Raw genomic sequence first — 26,677 nt, forward strand, 5'->3', positions numbered from 1 at the left:
TTTCGGGTTGGAAATCGGTGGTTAGTGGTGTGCCACAGGGATCGGTGCTGGGACCACAACTGTTTACAATATACATAGATGACCTGGAAGAGGGGACAGAGTGTAGTGTTACAAAATTTGCAGATGACACAAAGATTAGTGGGAAAGCGGGTTGTGTAGCGGACACAGAGAGGCTGCAAAGAGATTTAGATAGGTTAAGCGAATGGGCTAAGGTTTGGCAGATGGAATACAATGTTGGAAAATGTGAGGTCATCCACCTTGGAAAAAAAAACAGTAAAAGGGAATATTATTTGAATGGGGAGAAATTACAACATGCTGCGGTGCAGAGGGACCTGGGGGTCCTTGTGCATGAATCCCAAAAAGGTAGTTTGCAGGTACAGCAGGTAATCAGGAAGGCGAATGGAATGTTGGCCTTCATTGCGAGAGGGATGGAGTCCAAAGCAGGGAGGTCCTGCTGCAACTGTATAGGTATTAGTGAGGCCGTACCTGGAGTACTGCGTGCAGTTTTGGTCACCTTACTTAAGGAAGATATACTAGCTTTGGAGGGGGTACAGAGACGATTCACTCAGCTGATTCCATAGATGAGGGGGTTACCTTATGATGATAGATTGAGTAGACTGGGTCTTTACTCGTTGGAGTTCAGAAGGATGAGGGGTGATCTTATAGAAACATTTAAAATAATGAAAGGGATAGACAAGATAGAGGCAGAGAGGTTGTTTCCACTGGTCGGGGAGACTAGAACTAGGGGGCACAGCCTCAAAATACGGGGGAGCCAATTTAAAACCGAGTTGAAAAGGAATTTCTTCTCCAAGAGGGTTGTGAATCTGTGGAATTCTCTGCCCAAGGAAGCAGTTAAGGTTAGCTCATTGAATGTATTCAAATCATAGATAGATAGATTTTTAACCAATAAGGGAATTAAGGGTTACGGGGAGCGGGCTGGTAAGTGGAACTGAGTCCATGGCCAGATCAGCCATGATCTTGTTGAATGGCGGAGCAGACTCAAGGGGCTAGATGGCCTACTCCTGTTCCTAATTCTTATGTTCTTATGTCCTTATGACCTGAGATGTTAACTCTGTTTCTCTCTCCACAGATCCTGAACTTTTACAAGACAAATTCAAGGCTGTGGGCGGGCCTAAAAGGACTGACAGGAGACAACCTAATTAGTGAGACTACCTGGGTGTGAGGACTAAAGTAACCTGTCTGGAGAAATGGGTATTCGAGAATAGGAATTGAGGAAGGAAGGGAGGGGGGCTATGTCTCGCAAGGCAGGGACGACCGGAAGATCCTATTGTGGGGTACAGTAACTGCACATATAGCCTTACCTTATCTGCCGAAGGGGGTAGGGTGACACTCTCGTCATTACATGGAAATGTTGACTTTTCGGTCCAGTGGGACCCCCCAGCGATAAATAAGTATACGCCCTACAACGGGACTCATTTTGTGTGCGGTCACAGGGCCTACCCTTGGTTGCCCCGAGAATGGATGGGTTCTTGTTATCTGGCCTATATCGTATCCTACATGTATCACCTTAGTTCTCTGAAGGACCTCCACTGGAGAGCGAGACGAGCCATCATGGAGATTGAAAGATTCTGGACCATTGCGTTTCCCTGGTATGGAGCAGGTAAATTGGCAAGGGAATCCATTAACATGGTTCCCGTCCTGGAACAGGTGGCCAACGATACAGCTGAAGCCCTAGTTAAGGTTAATGCAGAGACGGTAGCCCTCCGCACAGTAGCTCTGCAAAATCGGATGGCCCTTGACTATGTGTTGGCAGAAAAAGGGGGAACCTGTGCCCTCATCGGGGCAGGATGTTGTACATACATCCCGGATAGCTCGGAAAAAATTACCAATCTGGCAGAGCATATCCAAGAAGAGGTTAAAAAGCTTAAGCAACCACCAGCCTCCATGTTGTGGGACTGGTTCTCAGGGTGGTTAGGATCTATGGGAATGTCACTAATCCAAGGTCTGGTTACCTTTGTGGTGGTGGTAATAATGCTGTATTGCCTATGTATGTTACTTAAATGTTGTTTAAGCAAAGCACTGTCATCTTTACTATCGAGCAGACCTGTAACCCAACTGCCCTCAAACTACGAGAACATAGCGGTGTCTCAGAAGCTGGCGTACACACGCCCAAAATACCTATATGATAAGGTTTTACAAGCAGCAGAATGAGGTGCGACAGGAGATGGCAACCTGGACCCCGGAGTGGAGACCCCGGGGCTCAGGAACTGGCACATCACATCACTAATTTCTGCATGAAGACCGGGTATATGTTGGCCTCGAATTATGTGTATGAAAAAGTTTGGCCAAATGAGAGATTGAAAGGTTAATTGCATTAGTGCAAAATTGCTGTGCTTTAGAAAATGTACTATGACAGAATGAGATAAGCAATTGCGAAAACGTCACAAGACGCTGAGCAAGAAAGAAACCAATCACACCAGACGCTGGCCGAAGATGAGGAAGTAAGCGAGACAAACATTAAAAAAACTCGTTGTGTAGACACTTTTTGCAATGACAGATGTAGAAGCAGTGACATGTGACTTTTGCGGTTTACGACTTTAAATACTCATTTTTTGTCAACCCAAGTTGAGTTGTTGCCTGGTTGAGGGACCTACATACAACTCCCATGGTATCTTGTTATTAATAAACTGTGTGTGTTTTCAACTCTCTAACGTAGTCTCGGAGTAGATTTATTTCTACCACGGGATTTTCCCCCAACACCCTCCTTATCCGTAACATTGCCCGGGTATCACTTGGGCCCTTGACCATGGTTAAGTACATACACTGGGTCATTTACAGATATGTCGCGTGACACTGTGGTGTGGTTCTGATACCACTGCTGGCATTGATGTCAGGTTTCGACATGATCGTTAAGGTCAGGATGGACGAGAGAGAGCCTGGTTTTGAGGCCTCTCTTCATCAATAGTTCCACAGGCGGGACCCCAGTGAGCATGTGTGGCCTTGTCCTGTAACCGAACAGTATGCTGAAAGGACGCAAAATTCACAAGAACCTCCCCCTGTGTTTGGGCTCATTCGAAAGGAAATTTAATTTGGGATATCTACCAAAATGTTTGGAACCCTAAAGTGCTTTTTGAAGAAACTACGAACTTTAATAGAATTTTGAACTTTTACAAGACAAATTCAAGGCTGTGGGCGGGCCTAAAAGGACTGACAGGAGACAACCTGATTAGTGAGACTACCTGGGTGTGAGGACTAAAGTAACTGCAGAAATGGGTATTCGAGAATCCTTCTCCACAAGAGACATTAACATTACAAAATGGCCCAGAGATAGCTAACCATCAACTTGAAACTGGAAAACCATTTCAGCATATACAACACAAAGAGGCCCAAGCCAGCCTGTATGCAGAAAACTAAGCACAAAAGGACATTGCAATTACCAAGCTAATATTTCCATCAGGAAACAATTTTCGAACATCAACCCAACCAAAACATATTCACTTTTAATGAGCCCGCCAAAATATTACAAATAGTCAAGCCTGCCAAATTTAAACAAATAATTCTGAACTGATTTGGCGCCAAGATTAGAACCACTCAAACCATATCACTGGCCCCTGTTTTGAACAGAGATTAGGTTGCTAAGTAGCTACAAGGTTGCTACCACCTCAGATGCCACACTATGCCTAGTACCATACTATGCTTGTGTCATCAAAACAAGGAGAGAAACCAACGCGACAGTTGTAAACTAACTTCTCCAGCCTGAAGACCTGAGGAACGAAGAACATCACCATCATGGCAGCAACCGACCACAACCAACATGCTATCAACAAAAAACCTCCGTGATCGACCAAACTCGAAACAAAACTCCAATGGGGAAAAACCAAAGAATCGAAAAGTTTCCAGTCTACAATCTAATCCTGACCTACCAACGGGTAAAATATTACCTAAAGACTGTAGAAACCTATTTCTAACTAAAGAAAACGGGTACTTACTCCACAGATCCAAAACACGCCTTACTGCATCAGCGGATTCAACCCAACTGAAGATTGCGCAGCAAGAAGTCTTCTCCGACGTTCGGGGTATGGCAAGCAGACGCTACCGAATCCAGCGAACCCCAAAACCGTGATCTACTGTTAACTGTCAAAAGGATTAGTAAGCATAGTCCCTGCCTGCCCTGGAGTCCAACCTAGCTAGAATTAGGTATTGGGAAGTGGGAGGTGTAGTTCTACTGTAACCCCCTTTGAATATGTGATGTATTGTTCTCTGTTAGAGTCATTATAAGCTATTGTAACCCCCTCTGAGTGTGTAAGGTATTGTTCTTCAATAAGTTTGAATAAGTTTTGACATTGTACTTTCTTATTAGAGTAATTATAAGTTTGTAATTTCTTGACTGTAATAAAATCAAAGTTCTTTTGCATCAAACCAGTGTCCTTTGCACTTTGTCACATCCCCCAAATAAATCCAGCGTCTAGAACCAAAGAGAGTGGGAGCAATTCGAACCGCTTAAGTTGGTTAGAAGGGAACCTGGCTCCCTCATAGAGACCACCCCCTTACAATGCGTGATAAATGTGTCTGCAAGGAACCGTGAGTTACGTGTTTCAGGCTCTGCTTGATGGTTTGAACTGCCCGCTCCGCTTGACCATTGGACGCGGATTTGAACGGGGCTGACCTCACGTGTTTTATGCCGTTGTGTTTCATGAACTCTTGAAACAATAGGCTCATAAAACACGGTCCGTTGTCGCTGACAAAGATGTCTGGCAGACCATGTGTAGCAAATATGGCTCTCAGGTTCTCAATTGTGGCAGTGGAAGTGCTGGATGACATGATCACACATTCTATTCATTTGGATTATGCATCCACCACCACAAAAAACATTTTACCAAGGAAGTGGCCCGCAAAGTCGTTGTGGATTCTAGACCACGGTTTGGATGTCCATGACCACAGACTGAGCGGAACTTCCTTTGGGGCATTGCTTAACTGCATGCAAGTGCTGCACTGATGCACGCATGACTCTAAGTCCGAGTCAATGCCAGTCCACCAAACATGGGACTTGGCGATGGCCTTCATCATGACAATACCGGGATGCTTACTATTAACTCCCGTACAAATCTCACCGTGCCTTTCTTGGGCATTACAACACGATTACCCCACAGTAAACAGTTGGACTGGATAGAAAGCTCATCTTTGCGACAGCTGTACAGTTTGGTTTCATCACCCATTTCCTTGGGGATGGTCGACCAATCCCCGTTAAGAACACAATGTTTTACAACTGATAGGGTCGGATCGTGGTTGGTCCAGGTCTTAACTTGTTGAGCAGTGACAGGCGACCCTTCACTCTCAAAGACATCCATGACCATGAGTAGCTCTGCGGGCATTGGCGTTTCCACCTCCGGTGTGGGCAACGGTAACCGGCTCAATGCATCATTGCGGTTGTCAGTGCCTGGTCTATGGCAAATGACATAATCATAGGTACATAATGTCAGCGCCCACCTCTGGATGTGGGACGACGCGGTGGGATTGATACCTTTGTGTTCTGAGAACAACAATATAAGCGGCTTATGATCGGTTTCCAGCTCGAAGCGAAGCCCAAACAGGTACTTGTGCATTTTTTTTAATCCCATAAACACACGCTAAAGCCTCTTTCTCTTCCCACCTTGGACAGCCTCGAGACGCATATGCAACTGGTTGTAGTTTGCCTGACTCATTGGCTTGCTGGAGTACGCAGCTGACCCTATAGGACGACGCATCACAGGTCAAAACTAGACGCTTGCATGGGTCATACAGTACCAGTAGCGTGTGGGAACACAACAGATTTCTAGCCTTCTCAAAGGCTCTGTCTTGAAGTTCACCCCACACCCAGTCATCTCCTTTCCTGAGCAGCTTGTGCAAAGGCTTTAATATTGTACTCAATTTGGGTAAGAAGTTACCGAAGTAGTTGAGAAGACCCAGGAACGAACACAGTTCCGTCACATTCTGGGGCCTGGGCGCATTTTTGATGGCCTCTGTTATCGTGTCTGTAGACCTGATTCCGTCTGCAACAATCTTCCGTCCAAGGAATTCGACCTCTGGTACCATGAAAACGCACTTCGAATGTTTCAGCCTGAGTCCCACTTTGTCCAGACGATGCAGAACCTCTTCCAGATTGTGCAGATGCTCAGCGGTGTCACGACCTGTGACTAGGATGTCGATTTGGAATACCACGGTCCTGGGGACGGATTTCAATAGGCTCTCCATGTTTCTCTGAAATATGGCTGCCGCCGAACGAATGCCAAAAGGGCACCTGTTGTAAATAAACAGTCCTTTGTGCGTGTTGATGCACGTAAGTTTCTTTGATGATTCAACCAGTTCTTGTGTCATGTAGGCTGATGTTAAATCCAAATTGGTGAACGATTTTCCTCCGGCTAGCGTTGCAAACAGGTCATCAGCTTTCGGTAGCGGGTACTGATCTTGTTTCAAAACTTGGTTGATCGTGACCTTGTAGTCTCCACAAATCCTGACCGTGCCATCGCTCTTTAACACCGGAACAATGGGACTGGCCTATTCATTAAATTCGACTGATGAGATGACCTCCTCGCGTTGTAGCCTGTCCAATTCGAGCTTGACCTTTTCTCTCAAAGCCCTGGCTTTGTGATGGATGGGCCTTGCGTCTGGGCCTAGGTGAATCTGCACCTTGGCTCCCTTGAAGCTGCCAATTCCCGGTTCAAACAGTGAGGGAAATTTGCTCAGCACTTGAGCACACAAATCATCATCCGCTGATGACAAAGCTTTGATATCGTGCCATTTCCATTTTATTTTCTTGAGCCAACTCCTGCCGAATAACGATGGGCATTGCCTGGGATAATCCATAATGGTAGATCATGAACCGCTCCCTCGTAAAGACACTCTTACTGCTGCACTACCGATCACTGGTATGAGCTCTTCGGTGTAGGTATGCAACTTCGCATTTATCGGACTCAGCTTGGGTCTCTCTGCCTTGGTCTCCCACAGCTTTTCGAAAGTCCTCTGGCTCATTATCGATTGACTCGCACCCGTGTCTAATTCCATGGATACCGGCACACCGTTTAATTTTACCTCCATCATTATTGGTTGGCTCTTTGTTAGGAACATACGTACACTATACACTTCCTCCTCGGAGCTCTCAAATGCCTTGGGCTGCATCGTCAGATCCATGCTGAATTGATCATCATCGATGTGGTGTGTCGCAGCTCGCTTGCTCTGCTGCGGACACGTCTGCTGAAGATGCCCCGTCTTCACACACCCTCTGTATACATACTGCCTGAAGCAGCACTGATAGGATCGGTGATTGCCCCCGCAACACCAACACGTTGAGCTCGGCTTTGCGCCCGCTGGCGGGCTTTGAGCGGCTCCCGTTCTCGCATACGCAGTTGAGTATGCCCTCGATAGCGAACTTTGAGTGGCAACTGGCCTTGCAGACACAGTCGAGTAGGCCCTGCCATGTGCAGCACTTGCCGTGGAGTTCCTGTTTTGTCGCGATATCTGCTTCGTGCTTTTCTGCATGGGCATGCAAGCCTGGGCGATGGTGATGACCTTGCTGAGGTCCTGTGTCTCCACAGCCAGCAGCTTACTTAAGATCGCCTCGTGGTTGACCCCCATCACGAAAAAGTCACACAGCATGTCTTCCAACACAGGCCCAAGTATGCAAGACCCTGCAAGATGTCTCAGGTCGGCAATAAATGCCACTATGTCCTGGCCTTCTGGATGTACGTATAGAAGCGATATCTGGATATGAGGATTCCTTCCGTGGGTTTAAGGTGTTCCCAAACTAGAGCACACAGTTCTTTGTAATCCTTTTCTGTAGGAAGAGCGGGTGAGAGCAGATTCTTGATGAGAACATAGGTTGTGGGGCCACAGACGGTGAGAAGAACTGCCCTGCGCTTCTCTGCATCCTTGTCTTTGTTTCGTTCATTTGCCACGAAATACTGGTCAAGACGATGCCTGAAATCTCCCCAATCCTCTCCTTCATTGAATCTCTCGAGAATTCCAACAGTATTCGATCATGCTATGCTCGCCATACTTTTGCGTGGGTTCATATTTGCCTCGTCGCCAGTTATGGTGTATGAAATTATACAATGAACTCAGTACTGTGAGCCAGTGACCAGGTGTAACCTGGTCAGTCTTTAATGGTTACCAGAAGTGAAGATACAAAGGTGAAGTTCCTATTATATACCGGGCCAAGCACGAGTGTACCTATGACCCTAGACCTCCAACGGTAGTGCCCTCTGGTAGTGGGCAGATCTTATGTACATGCATTACAGATACAGAGTGGCTTGGGAGCAGGGGTCGGGTGGGTGATCATGGGGGATTGGAGACAGATAAGGCGCAGAGATGGTGGGTTGGGGAGGGTTGGTGATCACAGAAGGGGGATCCGATTGTGGGGGGATGGGGGACGGTGATTGTGTGGAGTGGTTGAGGTAGTTACGATTGCAGGGGGTGGGGGTCGGTGATATCGCGGGGAGGGGGTGGGTGGGGTGAATACGATCGTAGGCGGGATCCGATAGCGGGGACGGAAGCAGGTTAGCTTGGGGGACTGGGTGGGAAAGCACTCCTGCTCCTCCTGGCCCACAAGCAGTGCTGGAAAAGCATTCTTCACCTCCCTTTAGCTGCTGGGTTTTCTGAGGCCCTGGAGGTGGTGGGATGGATGGAAAAGTGTTTTTCCCCCTAGCGGGTCGGGACCCCACTGTGAATCCACCGCCAGGCGTCTTTATCAAATGTCGGGTCTGTCAGACCTGACACGCAGCGGCGGGGGAGGTAATTAAAATCATTAGTGGCTTATTTACAGCCATTTATCAAAGGTTTTACCCCAGCTTTTTGGATTCAACAGGTCTCCCACCATTGTTCCGTTGTGTCCATCAAGCTGAGGCAGGAGGTCAGTGGCGATTGAATCAGTTGATGAGTTGACAGCTTCAAATGTCAAGTCAAAGCTCTCAGCTGATTGAGCAATGTTCCCTTAAACACTAGCATCTCTAAATTGCATTTCTACTATTGATTCAAGCTTCTGCAAGTCTTTACACAAGTCTCCATCCAGTCTGACCTCATTACCTCTCCCATCATTGAGAGATCGCTTTTGTCATCTCTAATTCACCTGCTATCTATTCCATAAGTATGGGTGCCCTTGAACCTCTCTCACCTTGGTCCTCAGAATCCCACCATGATCAGCCCCAACACTAGCATCACCAGGCACACCTGCAGCACCAGGCACAACTGCAGCACCAGGCACACCAGCACCAACAACAGCACCAACCTTCTCCGCAATCAACTGATGCTGCACAGGACACAGGGCATCAGCACCCGACTACATTGCTGCCTGGGAGGCCAGGGATGGTCTCACCATGGCCAGATTTACTTCACTTGATGTTGTACACCCTGGCTGCCACATGGTGCATTAGGTTGGCACCACCCCACACCAACACCATAAAGCATCCCTACAATGCGCAAGCCATTCCTTTCACACTCATCGCCATTGTGGGGGCTATCGTTATATCTCACCATTCACTGCAACTCACTAAGCCACTTCCAAATCTAGGAACACAAAGTGTTGAAAACATTAACAGAAACTTTACATGAACATTGCACAAAGCACCCAAGTGCCTATTCTTGTGTGTTGTTAGTTGGTATGATTGCAGTAAGGTGAGGGTGAATGTGAGGAATGGCTAGTGAGATGGGGATGTGATAATATAGATAGAGAGGGATGGGTGGAGATGCAAGGTAAGCTGGTGTGAATAAAGATGTACAGGAGTAGGGTAGGGAAGGCGAAATGATGGGGATGTGATGAGAGGCACAGTAGGATGAAGTTGAGTGTGGCCTTTTACTAATGTTTCGTGATCAACTGAGATAATGGAAACATTTGCGGCACTGCACCTAGGTCCTCCTGACAACATCCCTGCTTGTACCCTCCTTTGCAATGTGCAACCAGGCTTTGTTGGTATCCTGGGGAGGTCTCTTCCACCCATGGGAAGGGAAGAAGACCACCCTGTGTGCTGTGACCCTCCAAAAGGGAATCATGGGAGAGCCTGGGTGCAGCCCTGTTCCTCTGTGTAGTGCTTGTCAGTGTTTGCAGCACCTCAATGCTGTAGAACACTGACAGCACAAATGTTAAAAGAAAGTTGGTCATGGTCCATTTAAGGAAACTGGCTGATTGACGCATCATCAAATTATGTCAGCAGACTCGCTTCCTCTAATTGGCTGGGAAACGCGCTGGGCGGGTTTAAAAAGTCCAATCATTTCAGAGGCCGGAACTGAGAGAGCAGCAGGGTTGGCACCTGCCACCGACTTCGCCTGTCATGGACCCGCTGAGGTTCGTAATATCCAGCCCTATGAAACTTGCAATTATTACCCCTTCTCCAATCCTACACCAAGGTGGCTGACTCTCAACTGCCTTTTGAATTGTCGAGCACACCACTCGGTTATATCAAATCAAGAAGAAGATCCACCAATACCTTTTCAGGACAACTGAGGATGGGCAATAAATGCTAGCCTTGCCAGTGACACCCACATCCTGAGAATTAACTTAAAAACTCTGTCTCCTGCTAAACTACAATTTTTCTGCCTGTATTCTATCAGCGTGAAGCAGTAATGACTCAAATATTTCAGTAATATTATTAAAAATAAATTATATAAGTACTTAAAAAGTCATGAAAGACAGACAGATGAGAATAGAGCAAAATTCAAATATTTCATTTCTGATAGTCATTCATCCTTATATGGACAGAGCCAAGCTGGAAGGATAAATCCATGAGGACTTCGCATCAGTTTCAGGCTCGAGATCCTATCTTAGAAGCTCAGCTCTCATCAGAGGGTAAACTCGAGCAGCTGGGAGTCTGGGCACGGCCTATAAAGGCCCAACGTCGGAGGAGGAGCGGTAGTTCGAGCAGCGGGGAGACCAGGCGCGGCCTATAAAGGCACAATGTCGGAGGAGGAGCAGCAGTTCGAGCAGCTGGGAGACCAGGCGCGGCCTATAAAGGCACAACGTCGGAGGAGGAGCAGCAGTTCGAGCAGCTGGGAGACCAGGCGCAGCCTATAAAGGCACAACGTCGGAGGAGGAGCGGCAGTTCGAGCAGCGGGGAGTCTGGGCACGGCCTATAATAGTCAGCTGGTGCAGCTGCAGCGGGGACAGAAGGCAAAAAAGAAGTAGAAAGAAATCAAAAGGTGACGTCACAGCCAAGGGGGTAAGTGATTGGCTGGTGATTGGTGAGTAGCTTTTCTTTTTCCTTTCTATTTCAATAAGTAACCTTGAGCATTGTTGTTGCCAAATTAAGTTAATCTAGGGATTAAGTCATGGCAGGAGAGATCGGACACGTGTTATGCTCCTCCTGTACCATGTGGGAAATGAGGGACGCCTTCGGTGTCCCTGACGACTACGTGTGCGAGAAGTGTGTCCGCCTCCAGCTCCTGACGAAGTGCGTTGCGGAACTGCAGCTGCGGGTGGATTCACTCTGGAGCATGCACGATGCTGAGAATGATGTGAATAGCACATTTAGTGAGTTGGTCTTACTGCAGGTAAAGGATCCACAGCCAGATAGGGAATGGAAGATCAAAGGAAGAGCAGTGCAAGGAAGGTAGTGCAGGGGTCCCCTGCGGTCATCCCCCTGCAAAACAGATACACCGCTTTGGGTACTGTTGAAGGGAATGACTCATCAGGGGAGAGCAGCAGCAACCAGGTTCATGGCACTGTGGCTGGCTCTGTTGCACAGGAGGGCAGGAAAAAGAGTGGGAGAGCAATAGTGGTAGGGGATTCGATTGTAAGGGGAATAGATAGGTGTTTCTGCGGCCGCAACTGAGACTCCAGGATGGTATGTCGCCTCCCTGGTGCAAGGGTCAAGGATGTCTCGCAGCGGGTGCAGGACATTCTGAAAAGGGAGGGTGAACAGCCAGTTGTCGTGGTGCATATAGGTACCAACGATATAGGTAAAAAACGGGATGAGATCCTACGAGACGAATTTAGGGAGCTCGGAGCTAAATTAAAAAGTAGGACCTCAAAGGTAGTAATCTCAGGATTGCTACCAGTGCCACGTGCTAGTCAGAGTAGGAATCGCAGGATAGCTCAGATGAATACGTGGCTTGAGCAGTGGTGCAGAAGGGAGGGATTCAAATTCCTGGGACATTGGAACCGGTTCTGGGGGAGGTGGGACCAGTACAAACTGGACGGTCTGCACCTGGGCAGGACCGGAACCGAGGGGGAGTGTTTGCTAGTGCTGTTTGGGAGGAGTTAAACTAATATGGCAGGGGGATGGGAACCTCTGTAGGGAGACAGAGGGAAATAAAATGGAGACAGAAGCAAAAGATAGCAAGGAGAATAGTAAAAGTGGAGGGCAGAGAAACCCAAGGCAAAAAACAAAAAGGGCCACTTAACAGCAGAATTCTAAAGGGTCAAAGTGTGTTAAAAAGACAAGCCTGAAGGCTCAATGCGAGGAGTATTCGGAATAAGGTGGACGAAGTAACTGCGCAGATAGCAGTTAACGGGTATGATGTGATTGGCATCACAGAGACATGACTCCAGGGTGACCAAGGCTGGGAACTCAACATCCAGGGGTATTCAGCATTTAGGAAGGATAGACAGAAAGGAAAGGGAGGCGGGGTGGTGTTGCTGGTTAAAGAGGAAATTAATGCAATTGTATTGAAGGACATTAGCTTGGATGATATGGAATCGGTATGGGTGGAGCTACGGAATACCAAAGGGCAGAAAACGCTAGTGGGAGTTGTGTACAGGTCACCAAATAGTAGTGTTGAGGTTGGGGACAGCATCAAACAAGAAATAAGGGATGTGTGCAATAAAGGTACAGCAGTAATCATGGGCGATTTTAATCTACATATTGATTGGGCTAACCAAACTGGTAGCAATGCAGTGGAGGAGGATTTCCTGGAGTGTATTAGGGATGGTTTTCTAGACCAATATGTCGAGGAACCAACCAGAGACCTGGCCATCCTAGACTGGGTGATGTGTAATGAGAAGGGACTAATTAGCAATCTTGTTGTGCGAGGCCCCTTGGGGAAGAGTGACCATAATATGGTATGATTCTTTATTAAGATGGAGAGTGACAAAGTTAATTCAGAAACGAGGGTCCTGAAGTTAAGGAAAGTTAACTTTGATGGTATGAGGCGTGAATTGGCTAGATTAGACTGGCAAATGATACTAAAAGGGTTGACGGTGGATAGGCAATGGCAAACCTTTAAAGATAATATGGATGAACTTCAACAATTGTACATCCCTGTCTGGAGTCATAATAAAATGGGGAAGGTGGCTCAACTGTGGCTAACAAAGGAAATTAAGGATAGTGTTAAATCCAAGGAAGAAGCATACAAATTAGTTAAAAAAGTAGCAAGCCGGAGGACTGGGAGAAATTTAGAATACAGCAGAGGAGGACAAAGGGCTTAATTAAGAGGGGGAAAATAGAGTACGAGTGGAAGCTTGCCGGAAACACAAAAAATGACTGCAAAAGCTTTTATAGATATGTGAAGAGAAAAATATTAGTGAAGACAAATGTTGGTCCCTTGCAGTCAGATTCAGGTGAATTTATAATGGGGAACAAAGAAATGGCAGACCAATTGAACAAGTACTTTGGTTCTGTGTTCACAAAGGAAGACACAAATAACCTTCCCGATGTACTAGGGGTCCGAAGATCGAGTGAGAAGGAGGAACTGAAGGATATCCTTATTAGGTGGGAAATTGTGTTTGGGAAAATGATGGGATTGAAGGCCGATAAATTCCCAGGGCCTGATAGTCTACATCCCAGAGTACATAAGGAAGTGGCCATAGAAATAGTGGATGCATTGGTGATAATTTTCCAACAGTCTATCGACTCTGGATTAGTTCCTATGGATGGAAGGGTTGCTAATGTAACACCACTTTTTAAAAAAGGCGGGAGAGAGAAAACGGGTAATTATAGACCAGTTAGCCTGACATCAGTAGTGGGGAAAATGTTGGAATCAATCATTAAGGATGAAATAGCAGCACATTTGGAAAGCAGTGATAGGATTGGTCCAAGTCAGCATGGATTTATGAAAGGAAAATTATGCTTGACAAATCTTCTGGAATTTTTTGAGGATGTAACTAGTAGAGTGGACAGGGGTGAACCAGTGGATGTGGTGAATTTGGACTTTCAAAAGGCTTTTGACAAGGTCCCACACAAGAGATTAGTGTGCAAAATCAAAGCACATGGTATTGGGGGTAATATACTGAGGTGGATAGAGAACTGTTTGGCAGACAGGAAGTAGAGAGTCAGGATTAACGGGTCCTTTTCAGAATGGCAGGCAGTGACTAGTGGAGTGCCGCAGGGCTCAGTGTTGGGACCCCAGCTCTTTACAATATATATTAATGATTTGGATGAAGGAATTGAGTGTAATATTTTCAAGTTTGCAGACAACACTAAACTGGGTGGCGGTGTGAACTGTGAGGAGGACGCGAAGAGGCTGCAGAGTGATTTGGACAGGTTGGGCGAGTGGGCAAATACATGGCAGATGCAGTATAATGTGGATAAATGTGAGGTTATCCACTTTGGGGGCAAAAACATAAAGGCAGAATATTATCTGAATGGCGGCAGATAAAGGGGAAGTGCAGCGAGACCTGGGTGTCATGATTCATCAGGCATTGAAGGTTGGCTTGCAGGTACAGCAGGCGGTGAAGAAGGCAAATGGTATGTTGGCCTTCATAGCAAGGGGATTTGAGTATAGGAGCAGGGAAGTCTTACTGCAGTTGTACAGGGCGTTGGTGAGGCCCCACCTGGAATATTGTGTTCAGTTTTGGTCTCCTAATCTGAGGAAGGACGTTCTTGCTATTGAGGGAGTGCGCGGAGATTCACCAGACTGATTCCTGGGATGGCAGGACTGACATATGAGGAGAGACTGGATCAACTTGGCCTGTATTCACTGGAGTTTACAAGGATAAGAGGAGATCGCATAGAAACATATAAAATTCTGACGGGACTGGACAGGTTAGATGCAGGAAGAATGTTCCCGATGTTGGGGAAGTCCAGAACCAGTGAACATAGTCTTAGGATAAGAGGTAAGCCATTTAGGACTGAGATGAGGAGGAACTTCTTCACTCAGACAGTTGTTAACCTATGGAATTCCCTACCGCAGAGAGTTGTTGATGCCAGTTCATTGGACATATTCAAGAGGGAGTTAGATATGGCCCTTACGGCTAAAGGGTTCAAGGGGTATGGAGAAAAAGCAGGAACCGGGTACTGAGGTGAATGATCAGCCATGATCATATTGAATGGTGATGCAGGCTCGAAGGGGCGAATGACCTACTCCTGCACCTATTTTTCTATGTTTCTATGTTCAAAAGCTCTCAGGGCTTTTTGTAAACATTTATTGCGGAAACATGGTGATAGGGCAGGTGAGAGTTTATCCTGACCCTTCATATTAATCTCTGATTATTTAGGTGTCAGCCATGACTCAGTGGGTAGCACTTTCACTTCTGATAACAGAAAGTTATTCGTTCAAGTCCCACTTCAGAGACTGAAGCACAAAATCTGGGCTAACAATCCAGTGCAGTACTGAAGGAATGCTGCACTGTCAGAGGTGTTGTCTTTTGGATGAGATGTTAAACTGAGGCTCCTTCTGCAATCCAACAGTGAGTACACTTCAAAAAGTACTTAATAGGGTGTGAAGCACTTTGGGAAGCTATGAATTTGTGAAAGGCGCTATATAAATGCAAGTCTTTCTTTTTGGATGCTGCTAGCAAGACCAGCATTTATTACCCATCCCTAGTTAGCCTTGAGAAAGTGATGGTGAACCTTCTTCTTGAACTGCTGCAGTCCGTAAATTGAAGTTACTCTCCCATTGCTGTTAGATAGGGAGTTCCAGGAATTTAATCCAATGACGATGAAGGAACAGTGATATACATCCAAATTGGGAAGGTGTGTGACTTGGAGTTTATGGTGTTGTGCATATTAAAATGGTAAAGGTAGTCCTCCTTCTCGAAATTGATACCCTGAACCCTCAACTGGTATAACAACTGGTCTGCTTTATAAAGGCATGTCTTTCCAGAGGACTGAGACCTCACTCACTTCAAGGTATGTGTGCAAGGTATTCAGTGTTCATTACTTAGACATTAAGTTCAGGACATTATCCATTATGTGGGAAGTGTGAGGTATGCATTTTGGGATGGCAAACAAGGCAAGGGAATACACATTAAATGATAGGGCACTGAGAAGTGTAGAGGAACAAAGGGACCTTGGAGAGCATGTCCACAGCACCCTGAAGGTAGCAGGCCAGGTGGATAAAGTGGTTAAGAAGGCATATGGAGTGCTTGCATTAATTAGCTGAGGCACAGAATACATACAAACATAGAAACATAGAAAATAGGTGCAGGAGTAGGTCATTCAGCCCTTCGAGCCTGCTTCACCATTCAATAAGATCATGGCTGATCATTCCCTCACTACCCCTTTCCTGCTTTCTCTCCATATCCCTTGATCCGATTAGCCATAAGGGCCATATCTAACTCCCTCTTGAATACATCCAATGAACTGCCATCAACAACTCTCTGCAGCAGGGAATTCCACAGGTTAACAACTCTCTGAATGAAGAAGTTTCTCCTCATCTCAGTCCTAAATGGCCTACCCTTTATCCTAAGACTGTGTCCCCTGGTTCTGGACTTCCCCAACATCGGGAACATTCTACCTGCTTCTAACCTGTCCCGTCCCGTCAGAATCTTATATGTTTCTATGAATTCCCCTCTCATCCTTCTAAACTCCAATGTATAAAGACCCAGTTGATCCAGTCTCTCCTCATATGTCAGTCCTGCCATCCCGGGAATCAGTGTGGTGAACCTTCGCTGCATTCCCTCAATAGCAAGAACATCCTTCCTCAGATTAGGAGACCAACACTGAACACAATATTCCAGGTGAGGCCTCACCAAGGCCCTGTACAACTGCAGTAAGACCTCCCTGCTCCCATACTCAAATCCCCTAGCTATGAAGGCCAACATACTATTTGCCTTCTTCACTGCCTGCTGTACCTGTATGCCAACTTTCAATGACTGATGAACCATGACACCCAGGTCTCATTGCACCGCCACTTTTCCTAATCTGCCGCCATTCAGATAATATTCTGTCTTCGCGTTTTTGCCCCCAAATGGATAACCTCACATTTATCCACATTATACTGCATCTGCCGTGCATTTGCCCACTCACCTAACCTGTCCAAGTCACCCTGCAGCCTCCTAGCGTCCCCCTCACAGCTCATACCGCCACCCAGTTTAGTGTCAAATGCAAACCTGGAGATATTACACTCAATTCCGTCATCCAAATCATTGATGTATATTGTAAAGAGCTGGGGTCCCAGCACTGAGCCCTGCGGCACTCCACTAGTCACTGCCTGCCATTTTGAAAAGGACCCGTTTATCCCGACTCTCTGCTTCCTGTCTGCCAACCAGTTCTCTATCCACCTCAGTATATTACCCCCAATACCATGTGCTTTGATTTTGCACACCAATCTCTTGTGTGAGACCTTGTCAAAAGTCTTTTGAAAGTCCAAATACACCACATCCACTGGTTCTCCCTTGTCCACTCTACTAGTTACATCCTCAAAAAATTCCAGAAGATTTGTCAAGCATGATTTCCCCTTGATAAATCCATGCTGACTTGGACCAATCCTATCACTGCTTTCCAAATGCACTGCTATTGCAGCCTTAATAATTGATTCCAACATTTTCTCCACTACTGATGTCATGCTAACTGGTCTATAATTACCCACTTTCTCTCTCCCTCCCTTTTTAAAATGTGGTGTTACATTAGCTACCCTCCAGTCCATAGGAACTGATCCAGAGTCGATAGACTGTTGGAAATTGATCAACAATGCATCCACTGTTTCGATGGCCACTTCCTTAAGTACTCTGGGATGCAGACTATCAGGTCCTGGGGATTTATCGGCCTTCAATCCCGTCAATTTCCCTAACACAATTTCCCGCCTAATAAGGATATCCTTCAGTTCCTCCTTCTCACTAGACTCTCAGTCCCCGAGTACTTCCGGAAGGTTATTTGTGTCTTCCTTCGTGAAGACAGAACCAAAGTATTTGTTCAATTGGTCTGCCATTTCTTTGTTTCCCATTATAAATTCACCTGAGTCCGACTGCAAGACATTTGTCTTCACTAATCTTTTTCTCTTCACATATCTATAGAAGTTTTTGCAGTCAGTTTTTATGTTCCCCAAAGCTTCTTCTCATACGCTATTTTCCCCCTCTTAATTAAACCATTTGTCCTTCTCTACTGAATTCTAAATTTCTCCCAGTCCTCAGGTTTGTTGCTTTTTCTGGCCAATTTATATGCCTCTTCCTTGGATTTAACACTATCCTTAATTTCCCTTGTTAGCCACAGATGAGCCACCTTCCCCGTTTTATTTTTACTCCAGACAGGGATGTACAATTGCTGAAGTTCATCCATGTGATCTTTAAATGTTTGCTATTGCCTATCCAGGGTCAACCCTTTAAGTATCATTTGCCAATCTATTCCAGCCAATTCACGCCTCAAACCATCAAAGTTACCTTTCCTTAAGTTCAGGACCCTAGTTTCTGAATTAACTGTGTCACTCTTCATCTTAATAAAGAATTCTACCATGTTATGGTCACTCTTCCCCAAGGGGCCTCACACAACAAGATTGCTAATTAGTCCTTTCTCATTACACATCACCCAGTCTAGGATGGCCAGCTCCCTAGATGGTTCCTCGACATATTGGTCTAGAAAACCATCCCTAATACACTTCAGGAAATCCTCCTCCACCGCATTGCTCCCAATTTGGTTAGCCCAATCAATACAAGAGCAGTGAGATTATGCTTGAGTTGTATAAAACACTAGTTAGGCCACAGCTAGAGTACTGTGTGCAGTTCTGGTCACCACATTTTAGGAAAGATGTGATTGTGCTAGAGAGGGTACTGAGGAGATTTACGAGGATGTTGCCTGGACTGGAGAATTTTAGCTATGAGAAAAGATTGGATAGACTGGGATTGTTTTTGCTGGAACAGAGGAGGCTGAGGGTAGACTTGATTGAGGTGTATAAAATTATGAGGGGCCTAGATAGGGTGGATAGGAAGGACCTATTTTCCTTAGCTGACGGGGGTCAACAACCAGAGGGCATAGATTTAAGTAATTGGTCGAAGGTTTAGAGGGGATTTGAGGGTGGTGGGTGTCTGGAACTCACTGCCTGAAAGGGTGGTACAGGCAGAAACCCTCATACATTTAAAAAGTTCTTGGATGTGTACTTGAAGTGCCGGAACCTATAGGGCTACCTACCATGAGCTGGAAAGTGGGATTAGGCTGGATAGCTCTTTGTTGGCCGATGCGGACACGATGGGCTGAAATGGCCTACTTCTGTGCTGTAAATTTCTGTGATTCTATGATTCTATGTATTAAAACTGCTGAGTCGCAAAATTCCTTTTCAAATCTCCTATGTCAGGCTCCATCTATGGCAAAATACACCATAAAGGTATCAGCATTTAACTCCAGTACCAGTTATGCCACGAGCTAGTGCTGTGATAGGGTTTTCAACTGTTAAATATCATGTAATGTTGGATACTAAAACAGCTATTAAAAAAATGAAAGTTCATACCAAAACAGGTTGCATCTGTGTGAAATTGCAGGCTCTAGTCACTGAGTGTTGCTGTGGAGCAGTCTGTGTATTTTTTCTAGCTACCAGCCTTGTTGGCACAGATAAGTACAGGAGGTATGTGTTTAAGTTTATGAGGAAATTTTATATTTTTTGTAAAAATATTGGCCCTATCATAGCTTTATTGAACTTCCTCGCATCTCTCCCTGCCAATGTCCTTTTCCCACGGAAACTCTCAGTACTGTTGACCTAATTAGCCAGCCCCATTATATCATCTTGTGACTGACCCTGAGAAGTGCAGCCAGTTAATTTCCTCACCTCTTCAGTTCACATCAGGCTTCATATCCTTCATTTTAGTCACCAGCATTTGTTTTCATAGAAACATAGAAAATAGGTGCAGGAGTAGGCCATTCGGCCACTCGAGCCTGCACCAGCATTCAATAAGATCATTGCTGATCATTCACCTCAGTATCCCTTTCCTGCTTTCTCTCCATACCCCTTGATCCCTTTAGCCCTCAGGGCCATATCTAACTCCTTTTTGAATATATCTAACGAACTGGCATCAACAACGAGTCACTGACTGCCATTCTGAAAAGGACCCGTTTATCCCGACTCTCTGCTTCCTGTCTGCCAACCAGTTCTCTATCCACGTCAATACATTACCCCCAATACCATGTGCTTTAATTTTGCACACCAATCTCTTGTGTGGGACCTTGTCAAAAGCCTTTTGAAAGTCCAAATACACCACATACACTGGTTCTCGCTTGTCCACTCTGCTAGTTACATCCTCAAAAAATTCTCAAAGATTTGTCAAGCATGATTTCCCTTTCATAAATCCATGCTGACTTGGGCTGATCCTGTCATTGCTTTCCAAATGCGCTGCTATTTCATCTTTAATAACTGATTCCAACATTTTCCCCACCACTGATGTCAAGCTAACCGATCTAGAATTCCCCGTTTTCGCTCTCCCTCCTTTTTAAAAAAGTGTGTTACATTAGTTACCCTCCAGTCCATAGGAACTGATCCAGAGTCGATAGACTGTTGGAAAATGATCACCAATGCATCCACTATTTCTAGGGCCACTTCCTTAAGTACTCTGGGATGTAGACTATTAGGCCCTGGAGATTTATCGGCCTTCAATCCCATGAATTTCCCTCACACAATTTCCTGACGAATAAGGATTTCCTTCAGTTCCTCCTTTTCGCTAGACCCTTGGTCCCCTAATATTTCCGGAAGGTTATTGTGTCTTCCTTCGTGAAGACAGAACCAAGGTATTTGTTCAATTGGTCTGCCATTTCTTTGCTCCCCATTATAAAGTCACCTGATTCTGACTGCAAGGGACCTACAATTGTCTTCACTAATCTTTTTCTCTTCACATATCTATAGAAGCTTTTGCAGTCAGTTTTTATGCCCCAGCAAGCTTCCTCTCATACTTTATTTCCCCCCTCCTAATTAAATCCTTTGTCCTCCTCTGCTGAATTCTAAATTTCTCCCAGTCCTCAGGTTTGTTGCTTTTTCTGGCCAATTTATATGCTTCCTCCTTGGATTTAACACTATACCTAATTTCCCTTATTAGCCACGGTTGATCCACCTTCCATGTTTTATTTTTACTCCAGACAGGGATGTACAATTGTTGAAGTTCATCCATGTGATCATGAAATGTTTTCCATTGCCTATCCACCGTTAATCCTTTAAGTATCATTCACCAGTCTATTCTAGCCAATTCATGTCTCATACCATCGAAGTTACCTTTCCTTAAGTTCAGGACCCTCGTCTCTGAATTAACTGTGTCACTCTCCATCTTAATGAAGAATTCTACCATATTATGGTCACTCTTCCGCAAGGGGCCTCGCACAACAAGATTGCTAATTAGTCCTTTCTCGTTACACATCACCCAGTCTAGGATGGCCAGCCCTCTAGTTGGTTCCTCGACATATTGGTCTAGAAAACCATCGCTATTCCCTAACCAAGGTCTGCTCAATCGCTACCAAATAACCTGCCTAAATCATAGCTCCTGGATCTGTAGATGGTAGCTGCATTAAAAAGTGGCCCATGTGTCCTATCTCCCCACTTCAGTGATTAGTTTCTGAACCTTTCTCCTACACTACCTCATTAAGTAGGAACCTGATCCTTGCCTCCCTTTCCCAAGCATTGACTCAATCCTTGATCTCTCTGCCACTGAGTTGTTCTTTGTTAACCCCCCCTCCCTCATTGAGCAGCACCTCATCCCTTGGTATCCCCATTCCCCAGCAAGTATCATCAAATCACTGGCTAATTCCCTTTCCCCCCACTTACTGGCTTCCACCTCGCCATCCACTAACTATCTAATCATCCTCCAATCCCTTAACCTCATAGATTCCCTCTGTCCTCTTCTTTCCCCCACTTTCTCTGTCCCCTTCCCCATCCTCCTCTCCTCTCCATCTTCCTCCGTTTTCCATCCTCTCCTCATTCTCCTCACTCTGCTCTCCCTCTTCGATATTGCCTTCTCTCTGCCCACTTTCAATCTTCCCCCTCCTCTCTCTCTGTCCTCCTTCCTATCTATTTCTCCCATTGCCCTCATCACCCCTTCTGCCTACTCCCCCTCTACCCCATTCCTCTCCTCCCTCCTTTCCCATTCCGTCTTCTCTCCCCTCCCCACATTCTCGCTCCCATCCTTCCCACCCAGTTATCCTCCTAATCTTTAACTGTTTGACCTGAGAACTGCATTTGGTCTTGACTCCCCATGTGAAAAAGTATGCAAAAAGGTTGCTATCAATGTCATTCTAATGAGCACAACCACAAACACAATGATGGTAGAGACTCCAGAGATCCACTTGCTTTCGTACTATGCATAGTTGAGGTTTCTAGTTAATTATAATGTTAATTTCAGCAGAATAATAGCTGATACCCATGGAAATCTAGCAAAAACTGGTCTGTGAGGTTTATAGTGCTTGCTTATCCATTAGTAAATACATTTTCTGTTGTATGGTAATATTTTGCTTTAATGTTGATAGTTTATGTACCTGTTCAAAGTCCAATAATACTGTTTTGTGAGTGTTATTTTATGCAATGGCCAGTATTGGTTAAGACTAAACTGTTGAGACTGTTAAAAAAGAGGGTTATTGCACCTGTTAAAATAGTAGAAAGAGTAATGTCTGACCAACAAGCTAAATGATTGTATACTATTCTACCACAGCATAATTTCAGGACCAATGTGCTTTTAAAATGATTTTTAATATCTTAAAATACAAGTTTACAAGCTCTTTGTGATTTTCTTTGGGTACAATTGGACCAGAATCTTATGTTCCCAAAAGCTATTTATACCAGTTGCAGCAATTCTCTGAGGCTTATTCGACAGCACCTCCCAAATCCGTGACCTCTGCCACCTAGAAGGACAAGAACAACAGAGCCATGATCCCCTCCAAGTCACACGCCATTCTGACTTGGAAATATATCGCCGTTCCTTCATTGTCGCTGGGTCAAAATCCTTGAACTCTCTACCTAACAGCACTGTGGCAGTACCTTCACCGCACAGACTGCGGCGGTTCAAGAAGGCAGCTCACACCACCGTCTCAAGGGCAGTAAGGGATGCCAACATCCCATGAATGAACTTAAAAAAAAACTCGAACCATACAAAAGCAATATACTGTGGATGCTGGAAATCTGAAATAGAAACAGAAAATGCTGGGAATACACAGCAGGTCAGGCAGTATCTGTGGAGAGAGAAACGTTTCAGGTCGATGACTATTCTGATGAAAGGTCATCGACTTGAAACGTTAACTATGCCGAGAAAGCCCTGCCTCCCGGATCCGTACAGTGTGTACGGACCCGGGAAGGCATCGCAAAAGTCAGGTTTCGGCGCACAATGCGCATGCGCTAAAAACTGGCTTTTCCAATCTGTCAAGCTCAGATCCTCCATATCCCCATTGCCAGGACCTATGCATGGGCAAGATTGCAGTAGTTACCCATCTCTTGCCCACCAGATGTCCTGAAAACTCTTGCGCCTAATAAAAGCAGGCGCATAGCCTACTTTTACAGGCATGAGAGTTTTAAAACATACAAAAACAAAGTAAGATAAAATTTAAAAAACACATTTTAATGTTCAAAACCCTGCCCACTAAGGTAAGTTTATTTTAAACCATAATTAACAAACTTTTTAAAAATCCGAAAAATATATTTTTTATGACATTTATTAATTTTAATTTAAATTAATCTTAAATATGTTGTGTATTTTTTCTATTTTTTATTTGGTGTTGGGGGCGGGGGTTGTTTTTCAATCATAATAATGGGAATTCCTACTTACGGAGTTCCCATTATTTTGAATGAGAAACATAGAAACATGGAAACATAGAAAATAGGTGCAGGAGTAGGCCATTCGGCCCTTCGAGCCTGCACCATCATTCAATAAGATCATGGCTGATCATTCACCTCAGGACCCCTTTCCTGCTTTCTCTCCATACCCCTTGATCCCTTTAGCTGTAAGGGCCATATCCAACTCTCTCTTGAATATATCCAACGAACTGGCATCAACAACTCTCTGCGGTAGAGAATTTCACAGGTTAACAACTCTCTGAGTGAAGCCGTTTCTCCTCATCTCAGTCCTAAATGGCTTACCCCTTGATCCCCCTAGCAGTAAGGACCTCATCTAACTCCTTTTTGAATATATTTAGTGAATTGGCCTCAACAACTTTCTGTGGTAGAGAATTCCATAGGTTAACAACTCTCTGAATGAAGAAGTTTCTCCTCATCTCAGTCCTAAATGGCCTACCCTTTATCCTAAGACTATGTCCTCTGGTTCTGGACTTCCCCAACATCGGGAACATTCTTCCTGCATCTAACCTGTCCAGTCCCGTCAGAATTTTATATGTTTCCATGAGATCCCCTCTAATCCTTCGGAACTCCAGTGAATACAGGCCCAGTCGATCCAGTCTCTCCTCATATGTCAGTCCTGCCATCCCGGGAATCAGTCTGGTGAACCTTCGCTGCACTCCCTCAGTAGCAAGAACGTCCTTCCTCAGATTAGGAGACCAAAACTGAACACAATATCACCAAGGCCCTGTACAACTGCAGTAAGACCTACCTGCTTCTATACTCAAATCCCCTAGCTATGAAGGGCAACATATCATTTGCCTTCTTCACCGCCTGCTGTACCTGCATGCCAACCTTCAATGACTGATGAACCATGACACCCAGGTCTCGTTGCACCTCTCCTTTTCCTAATCTGCCGCCATTCAGATAATATTCTGCCTTCGTGTTTTTGCCACCAAAGTGGATAACCTCACATTTATCCACATTATACTGCATCTGCCATGCATTTGCCCACTCACCTAACCTATCCAAGTCAGCCTGCAGCCTCTTAGTATCCTCCTCACAGCTCACACCGCCACCCAGCATAGTGTCATCTATAAACTTGGAGATATTCCACTCAATTCCTTCATCTAAATCATTGATGTATATTGTAAATAACTGGGTTCCCAGCACTGAGCCCTGCAGCACCCCACTAGTTACTGACTGCCATTCTGAAAAGGATCCATTTATTCCGAATCTCTGCTTCCTGTCTGCCAACCAGTTCTCTATCCACATCAGTACATTACCCCCAATAACATGTGCTTTGATTTTGCACACCAATCTCTTGTGTGGGACCTTGTCAAAAGCCTTTTGAAAGTCCAAATACACCACATACATTGGTTCTCCCTTGTCCACTCTACTAGTTACATCCTCAAAAAATTCTAGAAGATTTGTCAAGCCTTATTTCCCTTTCATAAATCCATGCTGACTTGGACCAATCCTGTCACTGCTTTCCAAATGCGCTGCTATTACATCTTTAATAATTGATTCCAACATTTTCCCCACTACTGATGTCAGGCTAACTGGTCTATAATTACCCGTTTTCTCTCTCCCTCCTTTTTTAAAAAGTGGTGTTACATTAGCTACCCTCCATTCCATAGAAACTGATCCAGAGTTGATAGACAGTTGGAAAATGATCACCAATGCATCCACTACTTCTAGGGCCACTTCCTTAAGTACTCTGGGATGCAGACTATCAGACCCTGCGGATTTATTGGCCTTCAATCCCATCAACTTCCCTAACACAATTTCGCGACTAATAAGGATTTCCTTCAGTTCCTCCTTCTCACTAGATCATCGGTCCCCTAGCATTTCCAGAAGGTTATTTGTGTCTTCCTTCGTGAAGACAGAACCAAAGTGTTTGTTCAACTGGTCTGCCATTTCTTTGTTCCCCATTATAAATTCACCTGATTCTGACTGTGAGGGACCTAAGTTTGTCTTCACTAATCTTTTTCTCTTCACATGTTTATAGAAGCTTTTTCAGTCAGTTTTTATGTTCCCAGCAAACTTCCTCTCATATTCTATTTTCCCCCTCCTAATTTAACCCTTTGTCCTCCTCTGCTGAATTCTGAATTTCTCCCAGTCCTCAGGTTTTCGGCTTTTTCTGGCCAATTTATATGCCCCTTCCTTCGATTTAACACTATCCTTAATTTCCTTTGTGAGCCACGGTTGAGCCACCTTCCCTGTTTTATTTTTACGCCACACAGGGATGTACAATTGTTGAAGTTCATCCATGTGAGCTTTAAATGTTTGCCATTGCTATCCACCGTCAACCCTTTAAGTGTATTTCGCCAATCCATTCTAGCCAATTCACGTCTCATACCATCGAAGTTACCTTTCCTTAAATTCAGGACCCTCGTCTCTGAATTAACTGTGTCACTCTCCATCTTAATAAAGAATTCTATCATATTATGGTCACTCTTCCCCAAGGGGCCTCGCGCAACAAGATTGCTAATGAGTCCTTTCTCATTACACATCACCCAGTCTAGGATGGCCAGCCCTCTAGTTTGTTCCTCGACATATTGGTCGAGAAAACCATCCCTAATACACTCCAGGAAATCCTCCTGTCAGTTTGATTAGCCCAATCTATATGTAGATTAAAGTCGCCGATGATAATTACTGTACCTTTATTGCACGCATCCCTAATTTCTTGTTTGATGCTGTCCCCACCTTACTACTATTGTTTGGTGGTCTGTACACAACTCCCACGAGCGTTTTCTACTGTTTGATATTCTGCAGCTCCACCCATACAGATATCACATCTTCCAAGCTAATGTCTTTCCTTACTATTGCGTTAATTTCTTCTTTAAGCAGCAACGTTACCCCACCTCCT

The sequence above is a fragment of the Pristiophorus japonicus genome, chromosome 3 (genome assembly GCF_044704955.1).
Source record: "Pristiophorus japonicus isolate sPriJap1 chromosome 3, sPriJap1.hap1, whole genome shotgun sequence".
In the NCBI taxonomy this organism is placed as follows: Eukaryota; Metazoa; Chordata; class Chondrichthyes; family Pristiophoridae; genus Pristiophorus; species Pristiophorus japonicus.